The sequence below is a fragment of the Nipponia nippon genome, unplaced genomic scaffold, assembly GCF_047370975.1.
Source record: "Nipponia nippon isolate SJK-2023a ecotype South Korea unplaced genomic scaffold, ASM4737097v1 scaffold_11, whole genome shotgun sequence".
Taxonomy (NCBI): Eukaryota; Metazoa; Chordata; class Aves; order Pelecaniformes; family Threskiornithidae; genus Nipponia; species Nipponia nippon.
In genome coordinates, this window is record NW_028262302.1 from 28,778,028 (window position 1) to 28,802,428 (window position 24,401).

The 24,401-nt window shown below is 58.5% G+C and overlaps 1 protein-coding gene across 4 annotated transcripts in view; it reads right to left on the reverse strand.

Moving 5' to 3' along the window:
* Positions 1-24,216, reverse strand: part of FRMD6 (FERM domain containing 6) — a 39,153-nt gene extending 14,937 nt beyond the window's left edge. For 2 of the 4 annotated variants that reach the window (XM_087746874.1, XM_087746870.1), the window contains exon 1: positions 4,905-5,038. The gene's annotated coding sequence lies outside the window, so the exon portion shown is untranslated. Of the gene's footprint in view, positions 1-4,900; positions 5,039-24,146 lie in introns of those variants that run through there. The other 2 variants (XM_087746873.1, XM_087746872.1) reach the window with 2 other exon arrangements.
* Between the last annotated feature and the right edge of the window lie 185 nt (positions 24,217-24,401).

Here is a 24,401-nt window from a genome sequence, read left to right on the forward strand (position 1 = left end):
AGGTGGGTTTTTCTTCCAAAGAAGCAGGCGCGCAGGTTCTGTGCATGCGAAGCGAGGCTGGTTTGCATGTGCAGCGTTTCTTCCCCGCTCCGCGTTATTTAATTACGTTTAGAAGCAGCGGCTGAGTCTCCGTGCCCGTGGGTTTGGGGCAGGTTTGCACCTGGTGGTACCCACCAGCCCACCCCAGTACCGACTGCCCAACACAACCCCCAGCCTCCAAACAGATCCATTTCTCCATCACTCAAATTCATACTCCCCTCACCAAAATATCCTTTTTTTTTTTTTTAAATTCCACCCTATCAGCCATCTAACCCACCGCCAGGCTTTTGTTCCAGCCCTCCCGAGCCACCACAGGGGCGAGGGAAGGGATTGAGCACGGGATCCACACGTAGGCACGGGCCGTCCCGCGGCGAGAGGCTGCCCCAAGTGCAGAGCGAGGTGGGAAGATGAATTCACGGGGCAGGAATTTCTTGTTTTTAAGAGTTTAGAGTCGGTTTTACCCCACATCACAGGGCGCAGGTATGCGCGAGCTGTTTTTACAAGTTTTAAGGCCGTCGCTTAACGCAGCCTCTACTAACCCAAAAGCTAGATTAATTCCTGCTTGCGGTTGCCCCGTAATTAAAATCGTCTCCAATTCTTCATGAACTCAACAGTTTCCTCCTAATGAAGAGAGGCAGATGAAAGAGTCCTTCACTGGGAAAAAGGACTCAGTTATAAATATTACATTACTTCATCCGCCACAAAAGCTATTTGGATGCTGGAAACTCAGCCTGGGCAGCCGGGGGCCAGCCCCACCAGCCCCGGCAGAGGCCCCCGAGCGCTGGAGGGGTCCAAAAAGCCTCTGCAAGGAAGGTCCCCCCAGAAGCTCGCCTGTCTCCACCCCCGCAACACTCCTCCTCTTCTTCCTCCTCTTCCTCCCCTTCGGCTGCAGCAATGGGACAACACCAAAGGGCAGAGCGGGCGCTGGGGACGCCCAGGGATGGCCGCAAAGGGCCAAGCCAAGCGCATCATCCCAAAAATGGGATAATGGCCCCTCTGTCAACCTCCTCTTTGCGGCGTGGCTGCAATTGCAGCCAGCGGTGGGGACGAGCCCCGTGGGACATCACATCAGGGCATGGGGAAACAGGCAGAGCCACGGCAGCTCCAGTCCTTCTGCCATGCACAGAGCTGAATCCGGCCTGGAAGCACTGATTTTCCATCTGCTTGTAACCCATGGCACAGCCATTCCAGGCCTCTTCCTTCCCTTATTTTGGTGCACTACAAAATAAAGCTGCCCAGCCTCTGCCGAGGATGCATGGAGAAATGGATTTTGCCTGGCACGGGCTCCAGCGAGGGAGGGACGGCGCCTGCTCTTCCCCTTCCCCCTCCTGCTATTGAACCAGCCCCCTCCATTTTATTTCCTTCCGGAAAACTTTGCCCCGAGCCTTCGGGATTAGAGCAATATCGGCTCAGAGCATCCAGTTGCACCAAGACGGGGTTGTGGAGGGACCGTGCTTGGGGCTAGCACAGAGCCCCGGGTCCCAATGGGGCACGTGGCTCCGGACCCTGTCCCCGCCGCGTTCCCGGGGGCTTTATGAACCATCCCCTGGCATCGCCAGCAGCAAGCCAAAACTCCCCGGTGCCCAGGTGCAGCTCCCGGGACTGCAGGCATCTCTCCGAAGGATGCATGTGGACGCGAAGCAGCGCCTTCGCTCCCCCTTCCATGGGCATCCATAAATCCCTTGGGATTTGGCCCTGGGCTGCGGGATCTGCTCTCTGGACCACAAAGCAGCCGTAAGGGCCAGTGTCACCATCCCGCATCCCTACACCCGAGTTTCCAAACCATGGACATCGCTATTTAATACCCCCCCCCCCCAAAGATGCTCCAGCCCTGGGCAAATCCTTCCTTCCCGGGGGAAAGCGCTTTCGGGGAGCCCCGTTCCCGGCACCCCACTCCTGGGCGCACTCCCCTATGCGGGATCAGCACCCAAACCCATCCCTGCTCCGGGAAATGCACATGGGGAGGAAAAAAAAGGATGCAAAGGGCTCTGCAGACAGCCGAGAGCCTGCAAACCAGCTCCATTTTCTGCCAAAACGCACGTAACCGCGCCTGGACTACCAGAGCCCCCGCTGCCCCCGCTGCGGTCCCGGCGTCCTCGCCTCCAGCGCCGGATCCGGCAAAACGAAGCCAAACCAAGGTACTTTTTTTTTAATCCTGGAGGGGATTTGTCTTCCCCCGGCAGTGCCGCTCTCCGGTTCTCCGGCTGGGAGAGCTCCTTGGCCACGCCAAAGCCTCCATAAACTTCCCTGCCCCGGCAGCAATGGGGAAAAGCTTTTTTTTTTTCTTTTTATTTGAAAAATATCCTAAGCCCGCTTTTCAGACACGGAAAAAAAAGGCCTAAAACTCAATTAAGAAGCAGGCAGATATTTTAACCACCGCCATCACTTGTGTACTCCATCTGGAGTCCAAAAGCTGCTTTTTTTAATAGCAGGAGGGAGCTGACATCATCTTAATTTGAAATTCACATTTATTTTTACATCTGGTCTGAATTAATCTTTTTCAGCGTACTGACTTTCATGTAATGGAATAATTGCTTACAGACTCTGGGTTTAAAGAGCCTGAATAAACCCAGTTTAAAAAAAGAAAGCCCTTTACAAAACGATAGTAAAAAGCCAGTACCTATAACCAAACCCCAATACGCCTTCGGGACTGGGAGTTTTAAACGAAACAACATCGCTTTCAAGCAAGAGAGCTCGAATTAAGCCCCGCTCTGTCCAAGAATTGGCGAGGGCGAGCGAGCCCCGTGGAAAAACACTGAGACAAACCAGCCCTGGAATCAGGCAGAGCAGCAAAGCTCTGCGTGCCCAGCGCCACGGCGAAGCATCTCTGGAAAAGCAGAGTTTGGCTTAGAGGGAAAAAAATCCTCCCGCCCGGGAACGCATCGGCCGTGAGCATTAAAAAAAGCTGATTCAGGACTGAAAGATGACAGCAAAGGCGGTGGGGGGCCGGGGGCAGAGCGGGGACCGGGGGAAGAGCGGGGACCGGCACTGCCTCACCCCTACGTGCGAGTCAAGGGACACGGGAACACCAGGAATGGTCCTGGGAAACCTCGGCTCCGTCCTGGGAAACCTCAGCCCCGATTTCCTCGCTGCCACGAGGGCACGATGTCACTCAAAGGCCAATTTCGGAGCCGCGCGGGTTTATCCTTGCCGCTTCCAGAACCTGGTGGGGATTCGCATCCCCGGTGGGAAACACGAAGAGCATTAGCGGCACTGCCAGGGATCAGCCCGCACCACGAGCCACGGCACCCCCGTGGCCAACCCACGGGTGGGGGCACCCGTGGGTGAGTGGGACCCAGGGACAAGGGGGTCCCACAGCTGACTGTGACCCAGACACAGGAGGGTCCACGGGTGAGAGGACCCACGGGTGAGGGGACCAACAGATGACGGGTCCCCTGGGTGAGGGGTCCCATGGGCAAGTGCAACCCACGGGCGAGGGTGTACGCAAGCCACGGAACAGAGGTCTCACAAACAAGAGGACCCACGGGTGAGGGGACCCGGGGGTGAGGGGACTCACTGGTGAGCGTGGCCCACGGGCAAAGGGACCTACTGGTGAGTGTGACCCACGGGGGCTGGGACCCACGGGTGAGTGTGACCCACTAGCAAGGGGTCCCACAGGTGAGGGGATGCGTGGGCATGTGTGACCCAGGGACAAGGGGGCCTGCAGGCAAGGGGACCTGTGGGTGAGTGTGACCCAGGGGTGAGGGGATCTGCGGGTGAGTGTGACCCACGGGCAAGTGTTAGCCACAGGCCAGGGCACCCATGGGTAAGGTGACCCACGGGTGAGTGTGACCCATGGGTAGGGGGACCCACTGGCGAGGGGACCTGTGGGCGAGTGTGACCCACAGCTGAGGGGACCCAGGGGCGAGGGGATCTATGGGCGAGCGTGACCCAGGGGCGAGGGGTCCCACAGGCGAGGGGACCTGTGGGCAAGTGTGACCCACAGCTGAGGGGACCCAGGGCCAAGGGGATCTGTGGGTGAGTGTGACCCGGGGGTGAGGGGGTCCATGGGCGAGCATGACCCAGGGGCGAGGGGTCCTGTGGGTGAGAGGACCTGGGGGAAAGCGTGCCCCATGAGCAAGGGGTCCCGCGGGTGAGGGGACCTGTGGGCAAGTGTGACCCACAGCTGAGGGGCCCCAGGGTCAAGGGGATACGTGGGTGAGTGTGACCCAGGGGTGAGGGGTCCCACAGCCGAGGGGCCCCGTGGTCGAGCGTGACCCACTGGTGAGTATGACCCATGATCAAGGGGCCCCATGGGTCAGGGTACCCACTGATGAGTGTGACCCATGGGTGAGGGGACCCGTGGGCAAGTGTGACCCACGAGTAAGGGGTCCCACGGACGAGGGGACCCGTGGGCAAGCGCGCCCCACGAGTAAGGGGTCCCACGGACGAGGGGACCCGTGGGCAAGCGCGCCCCACGAGCCACAGCTGAGGGGACCCAGGGTCAAGGGGATCCGTGGGTGCGTGTGACCCGGGGGTGAGGCGTCCCGCGGGCGAGGGGGCCGGGGGGGCGCGGCGGGGCCGGGGCCGGGGCCGTGGCGGGGGCGCGGCGGAGCCGTGGGGGCGGGCGGCGGGGTCCGGCGGAGCCGCCGCTGCCGGCGGGCGGAGGAAATGACTCGCATTCCTGCAGCCGGAGCCTCTCGCACTTCTCCGGCACCAACTCATCCCCCCAAGCGCAACAAGCGGCCGCGCCGGCCCCACGCCACCCCACGCCGGGCCCACCCGCGGGAGCCCCGGGGCGGGGGGGGGGGGGGCGGCAACGCGGCGGTTCCGCCGAGCTGAGCCGAGCTGAGCCGGGCCGGGCTAAGCCGGGCCGGGTTAAGCCGGGCCGGGAGCGCGGTGCGGGGCGCCGGGCACGCACCTACCTGCGGCTCCGGGGACCGCGCTGCCTGCCGAGCCCCTGCCGAGCCCTGCCGCGCCGAGCCGAGCCGAGCCGCGCCGAGCCGAGCCTAACGGAGCCGTGCCCAGCCCAGCCCAGCCCAGCCCAGCCCAACCCGCCGCCCCCGCCCCTTCCCGGGCCGCACCGCCCCGAGCGGCACCGGCACCGCCTCCCGCCTGAGCGCCGGCCCCGGGACAGCCGGGGGGGACCGGGCAGCCCCGGCGAGGGGACCCGGGCAGCCCCGGAGGGAGCCGGGCATCGCCCCGGCCCCGGCGGGGGGACCCCAGCGTGTGCCCCGGCGGGGGCTGGGGAAGGCGGGCATCCCCCCCACCCCGGTCCCGGGGGTCCCGTGTTCGTGGGGAGACACGAACCCGCCCTGGAAGGGACCCGAGCATCCCCTGGGGAGGGCACACGAGCAGCCTCCCTGGGAGGCTTGAGCATTTCCCGGGGCCTCCCCAGAGAATGTACCGGCCCCGGAGAAGGTACCCACCCAACGCACCCAGGGAGAGGAGCTGAGCATCCTCGGGGGGGACCTGGGCATCTCCCAGGGAGGGGACACCCACACGTCCCCCCGTGGGGACCCAAGCATCCCCAGAGAGGGGAGCCCAAGCACCCCCTGCACCCAGCCCAGTATCCCCAGTCCCAGCTGTGCTGCTGACATATTAAACCAGTACTTCAGAGTCAGGTTGAGGCAGGAGCAGAATTAGGGCCAAATCCTGCTCCCCTTAAAGCCTCCACTGACATCCCAGCAGCTGGATCAAAGGTGAGCTGGGCTCAGCCGTGACACGGCCAGTGCCGGACAACAGAGCCACCGTGCAGACGGGCCTCTCGCCATAGGTGACCCGGGATGGGAATAGCAGCAGCAGCAGCAGCAGCACCATAAATTAGCAGCAAAGCGTCTCCGAGCCGAGAGGTGCCATCTGGTGAGATTGTTTTCGGAGTAGTTATTTATTCCTCACTTTTAAGTGTCTATAGGCACTTTTTGGGATGACCTGGGAGGCCGGCTCTGCCCCCGCAGTCTCTCCGAGGCTCCGGGAGAGAACAGCCGCTTGTTCCCAGACCTAAATAAAGAGCAGCTCTGCTGTGAATACCCTGACGCTCGTTTCTGAAATCTGTTTGCAGCTCAACAGATCGTGCTGGGTAATTACATTATGCGAGTGCGCGGTACCGGCAGTGGGAATCCAATGCGCTGCTCTCCTCATGGAAAAAAACAGCCTGGCTTTCGGCAGAGCCGGGGCTGGAAAACCATCGGCTTTGGGCTTGCTCTCTGATCCACGCCATGTGAAATTCGGAGAGCGTTTCCACCCGGCAGCTCGCTCCTGCTTGTGTCGTGCCGAGTCCCCGCGAAGCCACCGGTGCCGAACGCCACCGCAGCTGAGGGCACGGGCAGCGTCATGGCTGAGCAGGGACCGCCACCCCAGCCAGAAATGTCTTTTTTTTCCCCCAAAATTCCCCCTGGAAACACCCCTCCCACAGAGAAGATAGCCAGGTAGGGGCCAGGCGCGCGGCAGAGCTGCCGCTCAGCTCATTTAATCCAACTCATAGAACATTTTCGGGGTCGGGGAGGGCGCAAGCGGGACACGGCCCCGTCGCTTTGGGTGTTGCCGAGGAGGACACGTCGGTCGTGCCGAGCGCATCCTGCACGGCCCCTGCCCCATCGCTCGCGCCCCCGGCCTCCCGTAACGCAGCAATACAGTAACGCAGCGCCTGCCTTGCCGCAGAGGCTAAATAAAGCAGCAGGAAGAGCTCTTGAATACCAGCGAGGCGATATATAAACACGTACGTGGATGGCACGTATGCTAATGCTGTTATATAGCCTAAGAGAAACGCCGCGGCTCACACCGCCGTGAGATGCTCGCAGGGCCGGAGGAGAGTCGCCGGGAAAAGCCACGCTCGGCATGAGCCACCCCGGGCTCCGACGTGAGGAGAGCTCGGAAAAATGGACGTCAGCCAGTGTCCGGTCTGCCTCTCCTCTTTGTGAAAAGCCTAAAGACTCCGGTGACATTTCTTTTTAACAATTCTGGAATTAATCTTGCTCAAAATCCCAAGAAGCGGAAACACAGATGGAAAATGTAATAAATGGAACTCTTTTTTTTTTTGGTTTTTTTTTTTTTTTGGACAAGGTTTAACTGAGCTAATTGCCTTGCTAGGCGTATCTCAAAAAAAAAAAAAAAAAAGGTGTTGTGGTTATGACTGAAAATACCATTCACATAAAATATACAGATTTTTCTCGCACTAGATATATTTATATTAAGAGGCCGGGAAACAGCAGCTGTTCGCTGCGATCCTGCATTATCATCAGCTGAGTATCTTCCACCCCAGCCTTTCAATAACCGCATTGTTTCTGGCAGGGATGGTCACACAAACGGGTGAGCTCTCTTATCGCGTACATAGTTTCCCTCTGATTTTGCTAATGGGATAAAAATTATAAACAAAGCAACAGAGTAACAACTAAATCCATCCGGGGCTCAGCACCCCGCTCCCTTTCCCAGGGGCTGACGCTCTCATGGGGATCATTTGCAAACCCCCCGCATCCCCCCCGGGGGATTTTTAGGATGTCCTGCTTGGAAAAGTTACCCCGGAGCGGCAGCACGGGGACCTCGATGTCCACCCGCGACGCTGGGCTTTCCCCCCATGGGGTGCGTTTGGGGACAGGGGTGTCGGCGACGCCTGGCACGGCGTCAGGGCCTCGGCCCTGGCTGCAGCTGAGGTTTAGAAATTCTTCCCTGAACCAGATAGGAAAACAAATCCCGGCTACTGTGAAGGGGCTGTGCTCGGCCTCCGGATGGTTTCTCATCCCATAAAGGGAAGAAAATAAATAAAGAAACCCCGGCGCAGAGCCACAACAGCCGGCGCGTTGCTATAAACTCCAGTGAGGAGCTGGACCTTGCTCCGTTTCTTGCATTTCCAAGGAAGCTCTTCCTTCCCTCCCCATCCCGGCTGGGGTGGACGCGTGTTCCCCTGGCACGGGAGCAACCGGACGGAGGGACGCGAGCCGCGTGCCGGGGAGAAGCTGCTTCCTCCGGTCAGAGCCCCGGCGTTTGCTGGGCCCTTTAGGAGAACGCTGGCTGATTTTGTGCCAGAAATACCCGTTTCACGGAGACATAATCAAGCCTACACTTTAATTAGGTTTATGATTAAGCGCCTGGACACACATCAGGACCCCTCCTCCGGGTTTTTGCCCTGGTGCTGCCCCATTTTGCTATTTGCCTGGGTGTACCCGCCTGGGGCAGCGACCCCCCGACAGCCCCGACTCCATCCAGCCCAGTCCATCCCAGTTGAACCGGTACCCTGCGTGCAGCAGCCAGCACTGGGTGGTGCCCAGCATCCCCAGCTGGCCCCAGGGAAAGGGGGAGCTTCCCGGGGGGTGGCCTGAGGACACCCCAGCTCAGTGCTGGGGGAGACCGGACCGGACTCACCAGTGCCCGGGCGGTGGCCGGGAGCGGGGTGACCCGTTGAGCGTGCCGGGGCGGTGGCACGAAGCCATCGACGCCTGGAAAAGGAATGCCAGCAATGCAGAACCACCCCGGCTCCCCGGCCATCACCGGGGACCCGGGGGATGCTGGCGGAGGGGGTGCTGCCACCAGGTTTTGCCTGGGGGGCTGGTGTTCATATATTTAACTGGAACACCAAATCTCCCTCTCTATTTATCCTGCTATCCTCTCGCTTTGCCTGGGAAGTCAGCAAGGATGAAAATAAAAGAGAGTTTCGTGAGATCCAAGTCAAACGGGGCTGGAAAGAGAGAAAATCCAGCCTGAGTACACAAATATTGGAAACATCAAGGAAACCTAAGCGCGCGTCCCGGCGGGGAGGCATCCCCCCTGCTTGCCGCTCCGCCAGTAGTGCTGATACGGTATATTCTGCTAATCTGCCCCACAGTATTTACAGCTGCCTCTATCCCGGGATCCTCTTTAACATCGAATCGCAGCAGCCGGATGCGATTAAAGCCTGTGAGATTCCTCGGGATGGCCAGATGGAAAGGCGGGATCGCCTCCCTCCACCAGACCCCTGGCTCCCCGCCTGGCCCAGGACCCCGAGCTGGGTTTTATTACCAAGTTATTGATAAACTGGGACAAGAAGGGCAGGGACTTGCTACGGGGCAGGTCTGGCTTTGCTGCAGCCCCCCAGCCCATTGCACGGCGAAGCACAGGCTGCACTCAGCATCTCCGCAGCCCCCGGTAGAAAAGCCCATGTCCCCCGTCCCCGCTCCCCCATCCATTCCCTTTTCTGGGGCCCTAAAGGGGCTTTTTGGGGCTCTGGGCCTGGGGGTTATTCCAGGGTTTGCTCTTAGCCTGCCCAAGCTGCTGAAAATCCCGTGGAAATGTGTTATAAAGCAGGAAAGGCAGCGGCTGGCGGGGAGGGGCAGACGGGGAGGAAAGATCACAGAAGCGGGGGAATATTTTTAGCCCGTCTATGAGCCTGCTCGCCGGCGTCCCTCGGCGAGCTTCAGAGCCGCCTGGCTGACTTCAATCACATCTGACGGAGGGGCTGCTCCTGTCCCCCGAAAGAGGAGAGAAACCCCAGGGGGGTCACCGGCAGCCCCAATGCTACGAGACATCAGAGAATCCACACCAGTGTGGTGGGGTGGGAGGAAAACCGGTCTGCGAATCTCTCTGTTGAAAAATAACAGTGATGTGGGCAATTTAGGTGGTGAAAGCCTGCAGGGGCCTGGGGCACCCATCAGGGTCCGGCAGAGGAGAGGGGCACGGGAGGTTCATCCCACCCCAGCAGCCCAGCGATCCGGCTCCCCGTTGGGCGCTCACCGGCGCGCGCTTGCTTGCCATCGCAGCCCTTGGCCAGCGGGTTTTGATTACGAGCTTGCAGAAGCCAGCTGACCTCTCCGCAGGGCAAACTCCGGGAATGGAGCTACAAAGCCGCACATTTCACTGCAAACCTGATCCGGGAGCAGAGGGAAGGGAAAAGCATCGCTCCGGGATAAAGCCGGGATAAGGGGCCAGCACCGAGTGGGGTAGGGGAGCGGGGCCGGGCTTGCTCCGTCCTTGTGCAAACTGCAGCGACATCAGGAATGAATTGTGCACGAGGGGTCATGGACCAGAGGACACGGAGAGATCATACTCCCCTTCGGACTGGGGGAACTGGGGATACTCCAACATGCTTCCTCTGCCGGAGTGACTCCAGTTGCACCCTCGTGCCCAAAGCCAGTTAGATTAGGCTCTCACCACAAATATATTTAAACCAGCCATGACTCCGGTGCAGGAGGACACGACAGGGCCCATTGCATGGACGCAGCATCACCTCCATCCCCAGCACCGTGCCCCGGGGGCTGCCCCGGCACGCTGGGGAGATGCTTTTCTTTGCACAGCAGGGTTTAAAAGCCGCAGCTACCAGTGGCCAGCGCAGGTGTCAGGCATGCGTTGTGAGGTGGATGATGCTGTTTATAGCCCCAGGGAGGGTGGGCACCTCTTTGCCCAGGGAAACAGGACTCTGGCCTCATGCTTCGTAAATACGCAGGATTGCATCAGGGAAAAGCCAGCCCAGGCCACCCGTGCCACCCCCCACCGCCAGCCACAGGGACAAAAATCCCCTGGGACCCCAGAGCGATGAGGAGCTTGGCCGTGGCCTGATGTATCCGTCACCCATCTATCAATGATTTACCGCCGCTGTGAAGTGCTGTTTGTGCTGCTGGGGCTTCCCGGCGGCCCCAGCCAAGGTCAGCGCTCCGCTCGGCGGGGGGACAGACAGACGCCAACGGGAGAGGGGTTGGAAGCCCATGTGGTGCTGGTGGGCACAAGGCAGGGGCAAAGCAGAGCCCCCTCACCCCCCATCACGTGCAATGGGCTCATCCTGAGCATCCCTCCTCCCTCCATGCTCGGATACCTGGGGCAGCTGGGGACACCCACCTAACCCCGAGGGGTCACGGGGCCAGTAACAGCCCTTGCCAGGGCTCTACGTCACGGTGAGGGATGAAAACCCCCTTTGGAGACAGCGGCTGCTGGAGCCGGGGCTGGGAACCTCTCCCTGCCGGGGTCACCGACACAGTGGCCATCGCAGCCTAAAACCACCCCCGCGAGCACCGGCGGCTGCAAGGTGCTGGGGTGTTGGGGCTGGACCGTGCCAGGCACCTTGCACAAAGGGTTCCAAAGCTGCCGGCGGTGCAGGGCAGGATTTGTGCAATTACTCTGCTTTTTGAAGCAGCCGCGGCCTCCTTTAAATGCTTGACCAAAGGCAAATTGATTTTTAAGAAATGGACTGAGCAGGCCTCCAGGAGGATCCATAGCTTGGCTAATATTTATCTAATGGGCTCCCACGAATAGCTTGTTAATCCCTTTGTATTTAATTACAGGCACGCAGGACCCAGCCTGCTGCAGCCGAGCTCCCCGGGCACGTTGCTGGGGTCCCCGCAGCCCCGCGTCCCTTCGCCCTGGCCACCTCCTCTTTTCTCCCCCCTCTACCCAGTGCCTCTCCTGCCCCCCTCCCTCGCTCCATCCCACCCTACCTGCACCCCAAGGAGATCCCCCTCTGTTCCATCACCTCCCGCAGCCAAAAAAGCCGTTTGCACGGTGCATGTGAACCAGCACAGAAACAACCACGGGCTTTGCTGAGCTGTTTGCACCCCAGGCCGGTTTATCTATTTATTTACTTATTTAGCTGTGAATTAAAATCGGAGGCGCGGGAGCATCCTTGTAAAGCTATAAGGGAGCAAATGCATCGGAGGGGTTGCAAAACTGCGGTGGATTATTTCAGTGTATCTATCTGCTGAGGCAGTATTTTGGGTCGCTCCTTTTGCAGGGAACGCACATGCACATGCATGTGTATACGTGTATGTATGGGTATATACGTAGGCACGCACACATATGCATAAAGCCCAGGGAACTCAGCATTTCCCCAGTGCCTGCAGCTGCCATCTCCCCTTGCCAATGCCTACATCACTCTGTATTGCAGGCAGCTCGTGCCAGCGTGCCCAGATCCCCGCCACCGTGAGCTGCGCTCTCCCAGCCCGCGGGCTCCCCGAGCCCCCAGCTTTGGGGTACCCCTCTCCAGAGCAAAGGGCTGGTTTGGGGTGCAAAGGGGGGGCTCGCCACCCCATCAGAGGGGGAAACCTCGCTCTTTCAATTACCAGCTGCCGAATTTCCTGGTGTGACGCTGCCGCCGGACCATCGCCCAGTGCGAAGGCAGTGGGCGCCTGAGATCGGAGCAGTGCTTCCAGCACCCACTGCCCTCCTTCCCTTCTCTGCAGCACCAGCAGCAGAGAAACGCGCTGGTTTGTTTTGGTTTTAAGGGCAAATTTCAGTGGAAACATTTCCCAGACACGCCATTTCCCCGGGAAGCGGCAGCTGTGCAGTCTCCGGCCGGCTGCAGGTTTCCCCTGCCAGCTCGCACATGCGACTCACAATTAATCGCACAAAGAACATGTTTAAATGGTGAGTCAGGCGCAGGCACGGCCCCGCGCCAAAATCATCAACCCCAGCTTTCCACCCGGTGTGGTTATTCTGCCCCGAAGAGCATATACCCCTCGGGAAGCCAGTGAAGCCCCTGCAGCAAGGCATGGGAAGGCAGGAACAGGCAGGGCAGGCAGGGCTTGGGCAGAGCGCTGCCTCTCAGAGCACCATTGGATTTAAACTTGTTGGAAAAATCGGCCCTGAAACGATATCGTCTGCCCTTGTGTCTGGGATGTGCGGGGTACCCGGATGGGTTGGGGGGACACTGAGGCCGGGTCAGGCTCGGGGATGTGCCGGGGACCAGCCTGCTCGGGGAGGACCAGATGTTTTCCATCCTGGATTCCTCCAGCATCGGTTGACATGGATGGGAGGCCCTGGGGTGAACGCAGTGCCCAGGCCACCCACCGTTGGGTGCTGTGGGTGCCCTGGCATCCTGAGGATGGAGGAGCGGACCTGATGCTGACCCCAACCGGGACCCTGCGTCTCCAGGAAGGAGTCTGCTGGGTTTTCAGACCCCTGAGAACCCCCCTCCATCCCTCCCCGGGGTCCCTGGTCGCCCCTGTGCCGGAGGAAGCTGGGGTGCTCGGCGGGACCCCAGGCTCTGGTTTCATTCAAGCAAACTGGGAGGGAAAGAGCCGGCTCACCCTTCCCCATGGCTGTGTCTGGGAGCCGACGTGGGGCGGGAGGGAGGAACCACAGCTTTGGGGACTCAGCTGGGCCACCCCAAAAATGCCCCAGCCACCCCAGCAGCCCTGCTACCCCTTTTTTGGGGTCCCACCCCAACAGCGGGTGCTGCAGCCCTCGCCCACGTGCCCGGCGGAGGGGGTATTTGCACGGCAGCACCCGTGCCCCTGGGCAGGGCATTATTGGTGCAAACCCCCATCTGCAACACCCCCTTATGCATGCTCACATTTTCATGACACGCTAAAAATCCCCGGGAGGTTTTGGGGCTGCAGGTTCCCACCGTAAACACCCTGTGGCAGCAGCAGGAGCCGGCACCGTGCCGCTGGCCCGGCCGCTCTCCACTTTGCAAACCCAAGCTGTTTATGAGCTATATGAGCACAATAAAGCAAAAGCAGCTGTGGCTACTACCTCTTTTTATGTGATATTTTCTTTTTTCTTCCCCCCCTCCTCTGAATGTTTATGATCCAGATATAAAGCCCTGGGAAATACAGGTTTGGAGTAGAGCGCTGACACCCGTTCATGCAGGGGCATGAAATGCAGTGCCCTGACCCTCATCCATCCCAGGAGCTGGAGGTAGGGACAGGGATTACAGCGGTTCCCACTGTGCCAGCGTGCACGGTGAGCCTCTGCGCCCCAGGGCATTTATTTCCAATGAATATAATTTTTTTTTTAAGAAAATACTGAAAATAAAGTGCCTGGAAGCTGGCGATGGGCAGCGGGGGAGAAATCCCAGGTGTTTCTCATTCAGCCCTGCTGCTGCTCGTGTTTGCGCAACACTGCCCCATGCCAACGTGCCCAAGGCCTTACCCGAACCAAGGCGAAGGGGTGAAGGATGCGGCAGGAATCCCAGGAAAGGCCTGGGAAATAGTACTGTCACCCTCACCGAAACCCTGCTTTCAGCACCGTTGCGGGCTCCGATTGCTTTGTCAGCACTTGCTGTATTTAGGATTAGTGTATTTTTGCTCTTTTTGGCTTTTGGAGAAGCGCTCTGCTTTGGAGCTGCAAGCAGGAAGGGAAAGTTAATATTAGAGCATCGCCAGCCAGCGTATGGAATATGCTGGAATATAGATCTATTTTCTCAAAGTATAACAGAAAAACAGGATTAAGCTGATTTCCCCTCTGTCCCTTGCTACCTGAGCCGGGGGCTGGGCTGGCTGCGAGTGGCACCGCAGGGACCTGGGCACCCCGGCTGGGATGCTGGCTCTGGCCCCAGCTCCTGCCCTCTTGCAGCTGTGAAATATTGGAGCTTTTCTAACTCAGCTGAGCAAGCTCCTAAAAAAAAAAAACCTGCCCAGGTTGTGGGTGCGTACCCCCACAGGCGAGCTCAGCTCTCCCGGTGCTCGCCCTCCACAATCTCAGTGCTGTTCCCTCCAGCGCGGGGCAGAGGGACCAGGGTCCCTCTGCGTTATCCCACCCAATAACCCCCATCCCGCCTGATCCACACCCCCCATCCTCTGGCTTTGCACCCTCCCCTGTGCAAACGCAGCCCTTAGACCCCTCACTAATGGGGTTCATTCATTTTGGCGCTTTACAGGAGAAGGGGGTGCCCCCAAGCACTAACCGAGCCCCCCGTGCCGGCTCCCCCCCAGTTTACACGCCTCCTGCCATTGCCTTTGGCAAGGCAGTGCATCCCCCTCCCCGGATTTACGCAGACCCTTCAGCACACACCTGTGGCTGATGGAGTGGCTCTTTTTAGATCGCTGGTGATTTGAGAGATGCTGCATTGCCCCGTAGCCTAATTAATAATGGGAATTCTGTGCTGACCCGGCGCTTTGCATCCACAGAGCTGAAGCAGTGCTGCCGATGCAGGCAGCAGGCTGTCTGTGGGCCCCAGATCTGGCCGTCGGTGGGTGGCTTTGCATTCCCACGATCGGGGCAACCCGGTCCCCCCGCATCAGGCTGTGCTGGCCGGAGCTGGGCGGCTTACCCCCGTGAAGAGCTGGAGGTGGCTGGGAGCCTGCATGCACCCAAGCATCCCTCAGCCCAGACTGTGGCTTGCAGCCACGTTGTGTGAAAGAGCGTCTCCTTTGGTCTGTGGTTTAGGCTGGCCCATGCTAGTTTAATCAGATAGTCACTGATTCTCCGCAGCGGCGTCCAGCTCCCCAGCACATCATTGCTGGGACCCTCGTCCCTCAGCTTGGTCCCGGGGCTGTAGGGTAGGATGGCTGTCCCATGCACAGCCCCTCTTCGCAGCTCTGCCTTCCCCACCCTTTTCCATGATTAACCTTGAAGAAGGGAAGGATTTGGCCTGGGAGAGCGGGGCACGATGGCTCTAACCAGCACCGCGGCGCTCCGGCGAGCCTGGGGGTCCCCGGGGCTACCCTGATGCTGGCCATTCTGGCTCACCACCCACAAACCAAAAAGCCCCCCAAAATAAAACTAACAAAATCAGAAAGCCCCAAATTATAAGCTCCATATGTAAGGCAACAGCAGCAGCACATGCCCTGGAGCAGCCGGGACCCCCTGCGCCTGGCACAGGCTGCAGCCCCGGGGTGTCCGGGGTGGCTGTCCCCGGGGTGGCTGTCCCCGGGGTGGCTGTCCCTGGGGCCAAGGCTGGCACTGCTTCCCCAACCAGCCGGGCCGGTGGGGACACACCGGTGCCAGGAGGCTGTGGGTGTCCCCGGTGGGGGCCAGCCGGGCTCCATCAGCTCCATCAGGGCCCCCATGCCAGCTTTCAGGTTTTAAGAAGAGCCTTTTCCTGATGGTACCGGTGCAGGGGGCTGGGGCAGGATTGCAATGGGGATTTTCCCCTTTTTACAGCTCAGCCAAGAAGCAATATGTCCCTTGGCTGGGTTTTTCTTAGCTCTCCAAGAGTATGAGATGCTGCTGCAGACATGCACCGGCCCAGCCAGTGACCCTAGTAGGTGATCAGATAAACAAGGCAGAGAAAATAATGCTTACAGTATGTTTTCCCAAGGATAAATCCCTATTTTTCAGGTATAATAAGGCCAGTTTCCAAGGCAAGAAAGGCCATTTCCATTTCTCTATCACCGAGCTCAGCAAACAACCCTACCTGTGGAGCAGGATCGGATGCTTTATCACATTCCCCTGTTTGTGTTTATGACGGGGCTGGATCTTAAGCTGTTGCATGAAAAATGCCAGGCCTGCCCTTCTGTGCCTTGGGCTTCACACCCAGCCTAAGCCGACACCGCACCTCCTCCTGCCCCGTCTGTCAGACACCCCAATCACCCTCCGCAGCGATTGCCCAAAGCTCTCCTACCAGCCCCGGGGCTTGTGCTGCTCCTTCGTGACCCACACCAGCTCACTCACGTGATGGAGAGAGACGCGTTCACCCACGGGCATCCCAACGACAGCGGGAAAGGATAAAACCAGTGGGACCAGCAGCATCCCATCCCAGCGCTGCCCCATTCTGGCACTGCCCTGTCCCAGTGGCGTGGGAAGCTTCCCCAGCAGTGCCCAGGCCAGCTGGGTGGGGTGAGCGTGGAGGAGACATTTAATTACACAGCGCCGGGTGTTTTTCCAGTTGCAGAGAGCCGGCTGCATTCGATCTACCTGCATCAGGTGCCATTAGTCCTGTTTGACAACTAATTGGCAATTAATAAAATCTGTGCATTATGCAAATGGGTTATGAACGTTCTGCAGATCAAATTTTAATGCCTTTGCATTTGCTTCTAAGTATAGTGGTCTTTTGGGGCTTGGATAAGATACTTTTTTGCTATGAGCTAGAAAAGTGGGTGTTTGGGGATGCAAAAGCAAGTAATCCTTCCCGCAGCAGCTAGCGTGATGGGCTAGCCCAGGGGATCGCTGGCACCACGGCTGACCCAGCGCCGGGTGACGGCTGCGAGGCAGGGCTGAGCCTGCTGGCAGCGGTGCTGCCGCCGCGGCTGCTGCCCGGCTGATGAAAGGCCAGCGGGACGCGTCTGTCTGCCCGCGCAGGCAGCCGAGACGTGCCGGGCTGGCCTCGTCGCTGCTGGTAATGCTTTAGGTGGCACAGCGGAGTAGGGAAGAGCATTAAAAATAGCCTCAAATACCAATAGGAGCAGCAGCTTAGTGCAATCAAAAAAGAGCTTGCAGACAGCAGCCAGCTTAGCTTTGCTTATGCTAATCGGGGAGAAGATAACTGCAAACAGCTCGAGGTGAGAAGATTGGGCGGCGAGGAGCGAGCTGGGACTTTCCACGAGCAGGCAGCCAGCGCCGTCCCTTTTATCTGCTGTTGGGCCAGTGGGTGCCGTGCCCGAGGCTCGGGGAGCAGCACCCTCGTGCCGGGGCTGGGGGTGAGCCATGCCCACGGCCCGCGTTCCCTGGGTCGGGGTTAGCAGCGAGGCTGGGCGGTCACTGAGCATCTCGCACCCATGCCCGTCTGCAAGAGGCTGGGGAGATGTTGGACAACCAGTACAGGGTCAACCCACCGCCCACAGGCGGTGTTGGAAATGCTGCACATGGGGTTTGGGGGAAGGGCAGGCAACACAGCATCATTTATTTTCTTTTCTATTTCCAGGGGCTTTAACGGGGAGTGTTGTGCATCCTTTCCCCTCCATCTTCAGAGCCCCCGTCCCCAGCTGTGGCCCTGGGGTCCCCTGGGCTTGCAGTAAGTAAAAGCCATGGCGTGACAACCCCCACTCAGCCATGCTCAGCCATCGAGCGGCTTTAAAGTCATCGGGACGCAAAGCTGAGGTGCTCTTGCATAGCACAGGCTACTTTCTTATGCTCAAAGTTGAGTCCTCGCATTGCCATTCCCTTTAATTTTGGGGGAGCAGAGAGCTCGCACCAGCCCTGCTAACGCTGCTGGCTGCCCAGCAAGTCTTGCCCAGGGCTTAAAGAGGCATCTTTCAGAAAGATAAGCAAGATAAAGAAATTAAACCACCCCCCCAAAAAAGGCAGCACGTGCCAAGTGCAGTGTGAACACCTGCACTTTTGTCTCCCTGACTCTGGGACTGGTTTTGCAATCAGATCTCCCGGCACCTGAATTTACACAAAGAACATGGAAAATCTGTAAAGGCCCCATTTTTCCCCAGTCTGGGCAATTCCCAGTGATAGATTTGCAAACCCGGAGACCAGGAAAATGTAAGTTCCTTGTAAAATTGGCTGCATGATGCTGTCAAGTGCTCAGGGAGATCTTTCACGGGGGGGGACAGCTATTTGGGAAAAAAGCCTCTGCCCAAATGCTTTGCCTTACACTGAGCAGACCCTTCTCAGAGGAACACCTCAATAAACACTTTGCTTCCCAGGCTATGCATGAACTTCTTAAAAAAAAAATCTGTGTTCCTTTGATAAATCATTTGCATTCAAGGTAATTAAACTTTAATCAGCAAAGCCGAGGAATTTGAGATTTTTTTTCCAGCAGAGATGAGATAGAGATGGACTCAATTACCTATCAGACCTCACATGCCCCATTAAAACTGCCCGGCTCCTGCAGGTCTTTCCTTCCCTCTTGTAGTGTGAAATAAGATGAGGAAGAATGAAGGACGGGGGGAAACAGCAGGAAAATTCATGAATTTTCCAAGTGAAATGCCATTGCTTAGTTCATGGGGATAAAAATTACCTGCTTGTTCCCGTCTGCTTTCTTATGCCTCAGTTGCAAACCCTCAGTGCTGGAAAAATCCTCCCCACCCAGGCGGAGAAGCCGAGGCGCAGCTAACCTGCTTATTAGCTGAGCTGGATGAGCCAGCGAGCAGGCAGGACTGCGGGCAGCCTGTGCGCCACGGGCAGGAGGGTGCTTCCTTTCCCTTTCCTCATCCCCTTCTTCTTCCCCATCCCCATCCACATCTCCTGGCCCATCCCCATCCCCATCCCCATCCCCATCATCTTCATCCCCATCCCCATCATCTCCATGCCCATGCCCATCCCCATCATCTCCATCCCCATCCCCATCCCCATCCTCATCCCTATCTTCATGCCCATCCCTATCCCTGTCTCCATGCCCATCCCCATCCCTGTCTCCATGCCCATCCCCATGCCCATCCCCATCCCCATCATCTCCATGCCCATCCCCATCTCCATCCCCATCCCCATCATCTTCATCCCCATCCCCATCCCTATCTCCATGCTGATCCCCATCCCCATCTCCATCCCCATCCCTATCTCCGTGCCCATCCCTATCCCTGTCTCCATGCCCATCCCCATCTCCATCCCCATCCCCATCCCCATCATCTCCATGCCCATGCTCATGCCCATGCCCATTGCCATTCCCATCCCATCCCCATCCCCTTCCCCATCTGCATCCCCTTCCCCGCGGGGGACAGACCCTCTCCTCCAGCAGCTGGAGCGAGATTGCAGTTTTTTTAGCCAACCCTGTTTTTTCTCAGGCTTTTAGCTAAAGCCCAGGTTTTGCACGGAGGACGAGGCTGGCCGATGTGCAGGCTCAGCCAGGCACCTGTCCTGCCTGTGGGACCCAGCACATGGGTGACAGCCCTGCTTGGCCACTTCCCCAGGGATAAAACCTCCCAAAAGCAGAGAAGAGCGTGGAAACGGAGCGCTGGGGACAAGCTGTTTGCAAAGCCCCTGAGCATTCCTCCCCTTCCCTGCAATCCTTAACACATGTCCGTCTCTGCTAATAACTCATCGGGATGCCAAAATAACAGCCTGCACCCTTCCTGCGTCACGGGGCACCCCGGCTCCTCGGCCAGCATCCTTGTGCTGGAAAATGGGGGTGCTGAGAAGGGCCAGAAAATAATGGCCAGAAAACCGAGTTAAAACATGACATCGCTGGGGTTCTTTGAAGGGCCAAAAGTGGGTCTCAGGGCGGGTAAAGGCTGGCAGAGCCCCCGGGATCTCCCGCTGGGAGCAGCGTGGGTCCCTCCTGCCACCCACCGCATGGACAGGGGACCAAGAGCTGGTGTCCCGGGTGGGAAGCCAAGCCCAAGGGTGATGATTTCGCGATGGGGTGCTGGGGGTGCTTAGGGGGTGGAGGTCGACGGAGGTTTGGTTTGCCTCTTTGCTTTGAGAGAGGGGCAGGCGAGACAGGGGAGAGGGCTCGCTGCAAAGGGAAGGAAAGAGAGGAGGAGGAAATGAAAACTAATTAACTAATAAATATGCTGGGTTGGCTTGGGGGCAGCAGGAGAGCGATCCAAAGGGCTGACTCACTCTGACTCAGGCTGCAAAGAGTGGGTTGAAATCTGGCGTGGGTGCATCTCCTGCCCGGCCACGAGGCCAGGCTGCGGGCGCCGAACCCAGACCTGCTGGGGCGCAGGAGCCCCGCGGGGACCTGCCTCGTGTAGGTGCCACTTTCTTTGCAGGGGAGAAATCGCTTTCTCGAGGGAAACGACGCCAGATTTGCTGGCTCGGATAGAGCCAGGCCTTTTGGATGCAACTCCCTGTCTCCTTATTTTCACCTTAAAACTGGCCAAGTGCAGGGCGGGTGGGAAATCCCCCTCCACACAGCCAAAGCCACCGCAGCCGTGGGAGAAGACAATGTTACCACCAGCGCGGCGCTCCCAAACACTAACCCCGAAGCCGGCAAGCCCATCCAGAGCCAGTGTGATGGCCAAAGGGATGGCTCTGAAGGGATGGCTTGAACCCCGCCTGCCTTACGGAGCAGGGACCCCGGCGGGGAGGCAGTGCCGGTGCCGCCAGCTGTGCCGCCCGACGTGTCAGTGCACGCCGGTGGGGAGGCACTGCCTTTTCCTCCGCTCCCGCGCACCCTGGCTTCGCCTCGTTCCTGCCCGATGACTGGGCGCAATTGCTTCACCCCACAGGCTCCGGCCATGGGGCGAAGGCCCCCCTCGCCGCCCATCCCTGCTCCCCGGGGTGCTGCCCCGGTGCAGGGGGCAAGGAGAGGGGCGCAGGGTTAGACGCCGTCCAGAGCATCACCCAAGGCTGGGGGGTCATCACATCTCTGCAACCCATTTCTGAGGGGCTGTGACGGAGCTTTCGGAGGAGACAGGGCTCCTCGGGGGGGGCCCAGCTCCCATCTCCCCGCTCCGACCCGCTGGGGAGCGGCTTTAGCTGAATCTGTGCTGTTTGAGCCGGCTGAGTTGGGTGAGAGGAGTCCCACCTCCTGCACAGGCATGAAGAAAAAGAGAGAGAGAAAAAAAGTTCTGCAGTCGAGTTGGTTTTTTCCCACCCCCGGAGGCTTTGGCACAAACTTACTTTCTTTTTTTTTCTTTTTTTTTTTTTTGTTCTCGCTCTCTTTTTTTTTAAAAAATATTTTCAGCCAATGCGTTACTGAAGTCTCTCGCCTCCTGACAAAACCCAGGCTCCCTGCCAGCACATATTTCTGATAATTCATCCATTATTAAATGAAATCAAAGATATGATTTAAAAAAAAAAAAAAGAAGCCATGGGACTGTTTGCATCCAAGAGAGACTGTTTACAGCTGGGCTGGGAGTTTCTTTAACTGCAAAAGGATCTCTCCAAGGAAAATCCACCCAAAACGCTCCTCAAACTACAAACATCTCCGGGTGGCCATGCCAAAACTTAGGGGTCCTACAGCATTTTCCTGCCTGGATGAAGGTGATTCCCTCCTTGCCGTGGGCTGGGCTGATAAAAGCCCTAACTCAGGTGGGTGCTGGCTGGATACGTCCCCTCCCTGCCAGCGGGCTCCCCGGGGAGAGCCTGCAACCCATGGCCAGAGACAGCCAGACTGGATCAGCCGGTCCTCTCCAAACCAGAGAGAGAAGAAAATCTGATGGAGAGGGAGGGGCACGGCAATTACAGCCTTTTCGCTTTAATAACCCTCGCTGCTTCCCCGAGTCCGTATTTACATCCTTCTCGGCACAGAAGTAGTAATTAAAGTCTCTCCGCTCAGGTCTAAACAACAGCAGACCCTCCTGTTATTAAAAGCAGAGAGGCAAAGCTGAAAATAAACCTGATTTTTATGGCTAGGGAGCCTCAAATCCCTCTCTATAGGCTGGCTAATCAAGGGGGGCAGCAGGATTTGGGGCCACATGGCCGTGCTCTGCCAGGGCACCGATACACTGCATTTATCTCCATAGGATGCTGGGGATGGAAAACCGCTTGGAAAACAGCTCCCTGCCACTGGTCCCTTCTCACCCCACTTTTCAGCTGTTTCCACCACCCATCACGGAGCAAATGGGTCTCGGGTCTGCGGGCAGCGGCTAACGGGCAGAGCCGCGGTGGTGCCGGGAGCCGCTCGGCAGCAGCTTGCGCCTTACCGGAGCAGCTCAGGCCCTTCTCTCGCTTTAAAGAAGCTATCAAAAAAATTTGAGAAAATTAATTATTCACTAAGTCTGCTAATTAAGCTGATTTCCTCTGCGAGGGCATGGAATGAAATGAGCTGGAGAAGCTCTTAATTGTTTAAAAAGAGCCGTCCTACAGGCGTTCCTCCCGAGCTGCTCTGCCCGCCGAGAGCGCCCGGCCCGGTGTTTCACCGGGACAGGAGGAGCGCGCCGGTGTCAGTGCTGGCCTCGCACCTCGCAGATGCTTTCAAAGAAGCAAAGATCAGCAGCGAGCCATAAAGTGCTCCTAAACCCCTGTCCTCAAACCTCAAACCCAACACACCCAGCACCACGCTGCTGCCTCCTCCCCAGGGACCCGGCGGGGGCTGCGGCCGGCTCCATGGGGACCCTGGGTGAAACCAGTCCAGAAGAAATAGCACCTCCCTCATACAGGCTATTTCTAGATGGTCCAAGAGCTCGAGGGAGACTTCATCCTATCCTGGGTCCAGCACGATGGCTCCTGGGCAGCCACAAGCAGAGAGTGGATCAGGTCGGCACCGTGGGCATCCCTGGTTGGCACCGCTGAATCGCTGTGGGGTGCCCCATCCTTTGCCCTGGCCCCAGCTGCGTGTCCAGGTACACCCTCTGCCCAGGGGACCGTGGTCCCTGTGGGGTGGCCAAGAGGACCCCCCCGTTGCCACCAGGCTTTCAGGGAGGGGTTGAAACCGCAGTGGCACAGTCAGCAAGACACCCGCTCTGCCCATCCCTGTGGCCAGAAGGAAGCCCGAGCTTCAACTCTCCATGTCACGATGGTTTGGGCAATGCGGAGGTGATGCCTGCCAAAAACACCCAAGCCACAGCTGCCATATATATATATATATAAAAACCAAAGCTACAGGCGGCTTAATAGTCCAGCAATCTGCAATCCCAGCTCATTTCCCAGGTTATGGTGCACACACGAGCCGTTAGCAGCAACCGGCACCAGGGACTCACCATCACTCCCACCTTGACCCTAAGGCAGAGCGCTGCACCCACTCCCCAAGAGCACCCTTGGGTGGGTGGATGGGGAGGAGCGAGCTCTCGGTGCCCTGTGCCAAGGGAACCGGCTTCCTCCTGGCTGCTGGGGTGCAGCGGGTGGGAGCGGAGGTGCCCAGGGATGGAAATTCTCCGGAGGTGCCCAGGGTCGGCAATCCTCCGGCAGCCCCAGGCCCTCCGCCCAGCCTCCCATGGCAAGGAGCGGTCCCACTGCCCACGCCGTGCCTTGTCCTTCCACTCCCACCACCATTTCGTTTCAGTCCCCCTTTACTGGGACCTTCCCTTCTTGTCCTGTAGGGGTTGACAGAGAAAAATGCTCCGTGATCTCACATGGTGGAGAACAAAAGGAGTTATTTTAAGACAAATGGATTCATCTCTGAGGTGCTTGGATGAGAACAAGGAGATGCTGCACCAGCCTTGCTTCTCCCATGGAAATCAGTCCCAGTGAAAACATGGTGGGCTTGTGTCCGGGGAGCACATCGCCTCCACCCCAGCCTTTCCCCCTCCAGCAACTGCCAGGATGGGAGAAATGTGGGGCTTGGCACAGGCAACCACCAGAGATCGCGCAAAAAAAAAAACTGAGGGAAATCTGACGGATCCAGACAAACGGCCTCACACCAGGAGCTCGGGGTTTTCCCAAGACAGCACCATCCTCCACAAGCATCCCCAGGGACCTGTGCCGTTCCTGGCACAGCTCTTGTGCCAAAATGCCGTGAAAAGGAAAACGCGGCCCCGAGGAGCACGGCTGCCAATGCTTGGCGATCCACGGCCTTATTGGGGGCAGACAAAGCCCAATAACACCACGATTGCCCTGAGATCCTCTGCTGAGTTACCAGCAGCTGGAAAGCATTTACAACCATTCGCAAGCCACAGGTAGCACATGGACAGGCACTTCTCAGTCAACGCCACAGCCCCACGGCTCGGCTGGGAGCCAGCTAAGATGGCCCCTCCAGCACCAGGTCACCATCTGCACCACCTTTCCTTTCCCTTCCGCGGCCCAACGCCATTAAAAACAGGCACTCGTTTTCCTACCTGGGGCTGGGAACATCTAAGAGTCGGATTCCTCCAGCAGCTCCATGGTGAACTCAGGGGTATCTCAGCAGAGCTGGAAGATAAAGCCCCAAAAGAAAAGCTCAGTGTCCCTGCAGAGGTGGGACGCTTCAAGGCAGGTTCCTCCTGCGCGGCTGGTGGGAGCTCATCCCACCATGGATGACCGTGGGGCTCTCCACGTCCTCCTGTGCTGGCGAGGCACCAGGATCCCTGGGAATCATGCTCTGCTTGGAGGGA